At 38.6% G+C, this 8,690-nt stretch overlaps 1 long non-coding RNA gene across 1 annotated transcript in view; it reads left to right on the top strand.

Moving 5' to 3' along the window:
• The window catches only part of LOC122839809, a 50,334-nt gene extending 41,873 nt beyond the window's left edge, over positions 1 to 8,461 (top strand). Inside the window, exons 3-4 of the long non-coding RNA XR_006372112.1 lie at positions 6,185 to 6,266; positions 8,006 to 8,461. This is a non-coding gene — a long non-coding RNA (uncharacterized LOC122839809). The remainder of the gene's footprint in view (positions 1 to 6,184; positions 6,267 to 8,005) is intronic.
• The last annotated feature ends 229 nt before the right edge of the window (positions 8,462 to 8,690 follow it).

The following is an 8,690-nucleotide window of genomic DNA, read 5'->3' on the forward strand; positions in this document are numbered from 1 at the left end:
CAGGGCAACACAAAGACTTACAAGACAAACAACCATTCACACACACACTCACACCCAGGGAGAATTTAGAGAGACCAGTTAACCTGACAGCCATGTTTTTGGACTGTGGGAGGAAGCCGGAGAACCCGGAGAGAACCCACCATGCACAGGGAGAACATGCAAACTCCATGCAGAAAGACCCCGGGCCGGGAATCGAACCCGGGACCTTCTTGCTGCAAGGCAACAGCTCTGCAGCAAGTACCTCTTCTGTGAATACATAGCCTCCCAAGCACTAATTGATTGGTTGAACGACATGCTTTAATAATGTGTTTCACTTTCACACGGTTGGAGTTTTTAATGTTTGTGAGTAACAGAATAGCAGCAAGATCCCTGCTGAAGTCACAATTTCGAGCTGAAAACTCAGAGTTTCCAATGAACTTGGACTAAAAAATGCAGAACTGCTTCCATGTGGTAAAAATTTAGTGATGGTATTTGACCTTTTTGGCTATTTAAATCTCATTAAACCTTTTGCACACAGAGTACTTCACAAACTGCTCGAACTCTTGGGTTTTAGTTTGTGTTAGCAGTTGTGGTTAGAATGGTAACAGAACACAACAATCAGCAAATAACACTGATTTCTAAACCTGGAGCTGAATCGGGGTTAGTTTGGGTTTGATGTTCCTTCCAGATCCATGTTGTAGCCTTGTAGCGAAGTGGAGCTCCGCCAATGTAGCCCATTTATTTTGATCACCAAAGTGCAACCAAATTTTCCTCTGTGTTTGTGAAAGATCTCCGGTGGAACAGGAAGAGCAGGTCAAGAACTACCTCATAGCACGATGATCGCAGGTATATGGAGCGAAAACCGCTGGTTTCCTTTAATTTCTTCAGTCTTTAATAGTTCCTGTTAGTGGGTGGGACATGTTGGGTGGTACATGAACATTTTGTCCTGAAAGTGGATATGTTGACAGCAGGAAGAATTGGCAAAAATAAGGATTGGAGTGATTTACAGAGGACGAATTGTACCACTAAACGACTAAATCACTTCACAGCTTTTCTGTATTTTTAAGAGGGTCTAAGATGACAATGACAAGGTCATGAGCAGCCAACCGTCATGGAACGAACACTGCAAAAAAGTATCTTTGTTAGTTAATCATAATAACCTTGGTCTGGGTTATTTTTCACCTTCCCATTCTCTCTATGCTAGCTTAAGGAAAGCTAACGTACCATATGATCACCACATGGTGTATTTATGTTTCTATTTATTTATCTTTGTTAATCTGCTCAGTAAAGTTTCTGAACAAAAACAAACAGTGATTTGGATTTGGGGAGATTGAAAGTCCTCCACTGAAACAAACCGAGCCAAATGATCCAAAATGCCAACATGCACAGGAAGATGCAATCTTATTTTTTGTAAATTTGTTCTAAAGATGCATGTCTACTGTTTGAATGAACTGAGACGGACTCTGGGACAGAGAACGGCGGCGGCTCAGTTCTGGCTCTGACCCAAAGCTTCAGCCTCACTGACAGCGGGGACAGAAGAGGTGCCAGGTTCCCCTGCAGCCGTGACAGGAGACCCAGGTTCTATTCAACGCGGCGCCGCCTGGGGTCCGGCAGGAATGTTTGCTCTCATCAGGAGGCTTTTATTGAATATGGCCGCCCATTTATGAGGCTGTTTATGTGGACTGATGGCGAATGAGCGCAGGCTGCATGAAGAAGTGAGAAAGAGTGTGTGTGGGGAGGGATGCTGACTTCTTGGGTTTCAAGGTCAGAACGAAGCCCTGCAACTGTAGTAAACAGAGTGTGCTGCACAGGGGATTAGCACATACAATCCTTATGATAGAAAAATATTAGATACTTTTTTGCGAAGGTATGAGGATTACACAACTGTGTGAAAAGATTTAGCCTCAGGAGCAATGTTCGCAGGATATTACTTTGCATTGTCTTGAAAACAAAAGGTACGAAGCAAAGGAGGAAAAAACAGAAACATTTTACAGTAATTCCCTTTATCGGAAATTGGGAAAAAATTATGCATCCACAAAGCTCAGATTTGACTTCATAATCCCTGTTCTTCCCACAGTCAGGAGCGTGCTGAGGGAGAGTTTTGATTAAGTGAATTAAAGCGAAGCACAGCTCTGGCAGACGGCGCAGGCAGGCTGGCTGTCCTTGGGGAAAAATGTAGGTTTCTGGCAGCATTTTCAAGAACAACAAAACAACAATTGTTGTTCCCGCTTCGCTCTGCTGTTGGAGTCGTTGACGAGAGATCAAATGTACGTTGGTGGTCTGGAACATTAACAAATCCCCTTAATTATATCCATCAAAACGCAGGAAGTATCAGGGGGAAGTGATCTCTCATTTAGTGAGTTTCTGAGTTACTCTAAACCTGCTGTGACGACGTCTGTGAGGCTGTGCACAAACGATTCAAGAGCTGGCTCTTCCTCCAGGAGAGGGAATTCATTCATTTCAGCATATCCCACTTTAAAACAGAGAAGTTTCAAACATTTGATTAAAAATACGTTTCTATGTTTCGAGGTCTAACAAAAAACCAGGCCAGCATTCAGTTGAGAGTTTAGTAATGAAGGACACTTTCATGGAGAATTCATACCGGAGAGTTTTTCCAATCTTTGGACAAAATATTTGTACATGTCCATATTATGTTCTGTTTCCAGCCTTTCACCTCCAAAAAACCCCTGCTAAGATAAGCAGGTGCAGACGGTGGATGGACGCGTTAAATCTCCAACATGTCAGTGAAAGTCAACTTGACTGAAGCCGTTTCAGATGACAAACTGCGTGTGAGGAAAAATAAACGGATCTGCCAGAAGAAATGGACAAAAACATGAAGATCAAAATTTAAATGCCACTTCAAACGTGTACTTGTATATTTTGAAGGCTCTAATTTATTTATTATTAGCATTCCAGACAGTCAGTTATTTGGTAAAATTATGGTATTGGGTTTCTTTGCTACCTTGACGATTAGTTGGCTTTTTCTCTTTTTTGTGGTATTTGACATACTACACTTAAAATAAAGTTTGTGATGTCATATTTTCGTGTTATTATCGAACTCATCAGGATGTGGAGTCTGTGGCTTTCTGCAGCTCTTGTAAAGAAAACGTCGAGGCGACCTAAGAATGCATTGCAGCAATTTCTTAAACATATTTTCCCTTTGTTAGAGAAAAAAACATTTACCTAAAACCTCAAGTAAATGATGGCATTTTAGGAGGAAATCATAACAAGTTGTTGAGGCACCAGACAGCAGCTAGAAGTGCAGTAAAAACACTTTGCAACAAATATCTTGTTTGATATTTTGAACACAGAAGCGAGGCAGTAAACACATTCAGTCCTCAGCTGATGAATAATTCAACCACGCTGTTAAAGATCTCTGTGACAGAGATGCAGACTCAAAGATCTCCGACTGGCATGCAGGTCAGGCAGCTCCACGACTTTCCTCAGTCTGTTAGTGGCAGTATAGATTTTTAAGTGAACCTCACAGGAGCTGGAGTGCCATCGAAGTGAAAGCAGATGTTAATATTTCATTGAGGAGGTGGAAGTCAAGCAGCATCTGGACAGACTGCATTGTTAAATCCTGCTCAGCACAGGACTCGCATTATTTCAATCTGTGGGCACATTTAACGGGATACAAACCCTGATTGGTGAGTAAGCGCATAAAACCGCTGGGAGATTCATGAGGGTTTAAAAGATGAATAATTTAGGACGGTGAATTACGGTCTTTGTAGAGAGAAAAACAGCAGCATATTTCTGACAAATAACTCAAAACATTTTTAGATTCATCTCAAAACGTTTCTAGAAAAATGAGGAAAATTTTGACCTCCAAAAGTCAAAATTTGAAGGAAAAAAAAAATCTTAATTTTTAGATTCATCTCAGAAATTTTCTAGTAAAACTGGACATGCATGAAACAAATGACAGGTGGTTTTATGGAAAACCAACGTAAAAATCATGCATGTTTGACTTCATTAGGGCAAAAATGTTCAACTATTTATGCTAGAAGTTTTCTCAAAATTAATCTAAAAATTTCAGATGTTTTCTTCGCAAATCTACAGCTTTTGAATAATTTTATTTTTGGAGAAGATTTCTGAGATTAACCTCTAAATGTCAGAATTTTTGGTGGAAATTTAATCCTTTTTTCTGTCTAAAATGGCCGATACAAAATAAACATAAGAATTATACAAGCATTCAAATTTCTCATCATGATACATTTATTATAAAGTCTTTGGTTACAAAAACTGAAGAGTCAAGGTCAGCTCAAAAAAATTTAACATCATGGGAAAAAAATCCATATTCTTTGTTACTTATTCCAGAAAGAGAAACTCAAATATTATTTTGAGTCCTTTCACAGAGTGAATTACTCTAACTCTATTTGATCATTATGTCTTACAGATAATAAAAAGTTCAGTGTGTTTCAGAATATCTTAATCGATACTACAAGATTTCCTTCATATTTTCATATAAAATATAGATTCTAGATAAAATTGTGAACATGTGGGTTGCTTCTGAGGGACGATGTCAACCGGCGACTGTTTCAACGTGACACACCGTGTAATGTTACAGGTAACAGGAAGTGTAAACACATTTATTCAAAGTATATTCAGCAAACGAAGCTTGTAGGATGAGGAGAGGCAAAGGTGAAGAATAGCTGAGGTTTTTATCTATAGCTGTTAAAAATAAAACTGGAGCCGCAGAAGGAGTCGAGGTTAAATCTAGACTCAATTGAAATTTCATGGACTGGTAAGCTGCAACTCACAGTCTATAAATAGTGAGGTAACAGTCTGATGAAATGTTTTCGACATACATGAAACATATGACAGGTGGTTTACAGAAAAACAAGGTAAAAATCATGGAGAACAGTCCAGAAGATGCAGAGCACATTTCCACATTTCCGACTCCAATTTGGTGTTGAGCTTCATCAAACTCCCAATTATCAAATTGATACGTACAAGTAAAAGAAAGGTGGGTGCGAACGCGGCTGTCGCTAAACTGGCAGGGAGGCTCTGTTTGCTCATTATCACATTTCAGCAGAGATGATGAAAGCAGCTGGAATAAAACTGGGATTGAGAGCATGTTGTGTTGCTCATTCCTCAAACAGGCTGATTGAATGTCTTTGTGTTGGATTTGTCAACATCATCCGTCAGATTTCAGAAACTCTCCAAGACTTCACATAAACTGATACGTTTTTCTGTTGAGACGTTTTCAGCTTCTTGTTGATGTAATCAGGCAGTTATGTCGCTACGTTTTGTGGGACTGGAAGATTTGCTAGATAGACGAGAAGAATTTGGTTAACACTTGCAGAAAAATTTAAATTGAGAGAATCTGCATGATTCACAAATAACCCAAAGAAAGAAAAGCCGTCAGATGTTTAGACGGGAATGTTTTCTACAATGTAGTTCACCTCTGTTAGTTCTGATTTGTAGTTTTATTTCTTGTTTTTTTTTTCTTTATGAATTAGGACAATTAATCTCTGGTTTAAAAAAGTTTTTGTTTGTAGGACCAGCGCCTCTGAAAAAAATACTTTTTTCATAATCCTGATTTTAGTCTTGGAATAAAAAGAAAATAAATAAAAATCTGATCATTCTGACTTTAATCCCAGAATGTTAAATTTTGTTTCTGATAATTCTGACTTTTTGTCAGAATATATATAATCTCAGGATTTTTACACTTCTTCTTGTAATTATGACTTTAAACTCCAAACTGTGAGAAAAAAGTTTGAATCTCTTGATATTAAAAGTCAAAATTCAGATTTTCTTCTGGAGGCCTTAATCCTCTTCCGTATGTTTTGGATTTGTTTCAGCTGAAATGATTTTTGCTCTTTTTTAACTTTGAACATTTGTTATGATGCACAACTGGAAGTGGTGGATTCCCACCTTTAAAGCTCATATAATGCCTGAACTTTGACCCCAAACACCAGAGGAGTCAAAAATAATGTTTCATTGATGCAGAGAGAAGGAAGAAGTTCAAACCATTTATCCAATCATATCCTTGACTCCAAACTCTTCCTCTTCTTTACATCCCTCCTTACTTCAGAACAAATCATCCACATGAACAATCAGAACATTTTAATCCTAACATTAGTTCTTGATATAAGCTGGTGTGCGACTCAGACATGTTTCTCTTCAAAACCAGTGGTGAGTGGGTGAAATGTCATCTGTACTCTCTATACTAACAAGTATTCACATTTAAAAATGTTTAATTTAGATCCTCCAACGGAGCCGGACCTCACTGAGAGGAAACATGAGCAACCAGAGCTCCACCCTGCAGCCTGGAATGAGAAATACAGGTATGTTTTTGCTCAGACTTGTCGTTGCTTTCTCAGAGTGTTGCAGCAGTTTTCCTTGGGGAGCTGCAGGTTTCAGATGCTCTGCTGCTCCAACACACCAGGGAAACATCAAAAGCTTGCAGGCCAGCAGGTTTCTAACGACCAGGACTGAGGATCTGCCTCTGCCGGCCATTTTAAACTTTATGCTTATTTGTTTCCAGAGTCTGCAGCGAGTTTACATTTTCATATATATTTCTCCTACATTAATCTCAGCCCTTTAGCTAACTTTACCTCCTGTTGTATTTATTTTTATGCACTTGCTCTCTTGTGAATTTTCCGAGCCCGTTTCCTCTTTCAGTGTGAAACACCTGGTGCTAATAAGCCACCTGAACAACAATTATCACCACAGCCATCAGTCTTTGTAGCTCCAGGTTCTTTCTTTCTTCTCAGATCCTCTCTCTGGTCCTTGTTGTGAGTTTGTTGGCTTTCTCTTCATGTTAGACCTGGGGTTAGCGACGCGTTTGCTTTACAGTCTTTCTGCATCTGCAGCACTTTAGGTCGATTTATCTTCACCTGTGCGCCTGCTGAGCTTTCATATACATCATCTCGGCACCTGTGGTGTTTGCACCGGTGGGTTAAAATAATATCAGTTTTACCTTCTTCAACCTCAAAGTCTTTCTGAATTAGTGTAAATATTACAGAGTTGTAATTTTAGTCGCACTCTAAAGCGTAGCTGTGCATGTCTTTATCTGTTCAAAGACTGCGCTTGATGAAAAGTGAAATTAAACTGACCTGTATCTGAGGTCATCGGCTGCAGCGGAGACTCAAACAATCTCTCTAATTAATATTAATGATCTCAGGTCAGCAGCCATGTAACTATTACAGGTTGCACATTAGATCACGGTTTGCCCGTGTTCTCTTTTAAAACCTATTTGCATGCATAATAAAGAATATCAATAAAAAGTCATCTTTTATTAATACTGTCATTTATATTTATAAGCTGTGTGCTTTGTAGCAGGGCCACTGCTGTCTGGAAGCGTGAGGGTTCGCTTCGGATCAATACGTCTGAGTACTGACCTCTGTTTGTTAGAGCCCAACAAAATCACAGGACACATCATGATACCTCACCACGTCAAATCAACTTTCTGCTTTTCTGAAAGACCTGGAAGATTACTGAGAAATGAAAACAAATCATTGTTTCTATAGAAAGAAAAGAAAAGAACGCAGTCCTGTCTGTAAACTAATAAAACTGATGTAAGACTTGAAGTCTCAGATCTGTAGAAATATAAAATATTCATGTAGATTTATGTCAATATGTGTAAGAAAAACCAAAGCTTTAGAAACAACACTAGGTATTTTTTGATTCATTTTGTCAAACATCATTTGGATAAAATCATTTTTTAAGCAAAACAACTGAGCCGGATGTTAAATGCATGTTGTATTTATTATTCAGTGGTTACGGTTTGGTTAAAAAAAGAATTTGATGAGAAAGTGAATCAACAAATACTTTGTGTTAATGTTGAAAGTATTGGTCTCTAACTCTACTTGAAAACTGTTACATCAATTGGTTTAAAGACAGGAATGTATTTTTTTCCACTTCTATAGGAACAATGATCTTGTCATTTTCTCAGTGAAATATCAGACATAAGTGCTTTTCTTGCTAAGTGCTGTATAACGTTGCCATCTTCTCCTTTCAAATTAGAAAAAAAAAACTTTTCTTTCATACTCAGAAGTGGTCATTATGTTGCTATCGTCTACAGTGAGGCCGCTGATTAGCCCTCGCTGCCAATAAGAGCTGAGGCAGGCCTGAACCCGGGCAGAAGGAAAACAAAGAGGAGAAACCGTGGCATGCATGTTGACTGGAGGAGTAGACCCTCCGGAGGAGGAGCGTGGAGACAGACGAGAATGTTTGAATGTTTTCCAGAATGACTGGATGAAGTGTGACGTGCTTTCAGCTAAAAGCACCAGCTTTCCACAGACACTAGTTACCACAAAATGTCTGCTGGTGGGAACAAAGAGCTTTACACAATCTGTTCTCTCAGAAGTCCTGCATCACTGTGGTTTCTCATATTTTTATATCAATATCACTTGTAAGAGCAACTTTTTACAAAATGTCCTTCATACAGGGTGTAAAAATGTGTAGTTGTGACTTCAACCTGTTGAGTTTTTGCATTTTTACAACTGGCTGATTTGTTAGTACAATATCACAAAACCAGTTTGAATGCTGTTTTCAGAAATGAGGAAAAGAAAATACACTTGTCAAGTAATTCTGACTTAGTTTCTCATGCAAATATCTTAGTTCCCCTGAAATAAGACAAAACAATTTTTTCAGCAAGAAATGGGAGCTTACTGGAGTAAATAATTTCTAAATGTTGATGGAAAAATACTATTTCCACCAGCAGATAATTTCACTATTTTGTAAGAGTTCTGAAAGCTGAGCCAAAG

This window comes from Gambusia affinis, linkage group LG11 (assembly GCF_019740435.1).
Source record: "Gambusia affinis linkage group LG11, SWU_Gaff_1.0, whole genome shotgun sequence".
Lineage (NCBI taxonomy): Eukaryota > Metazoa > Chordata > Actinopteri > Cyprinodontiformes > Poeciliidae > Gambusia > Gambusia affinis.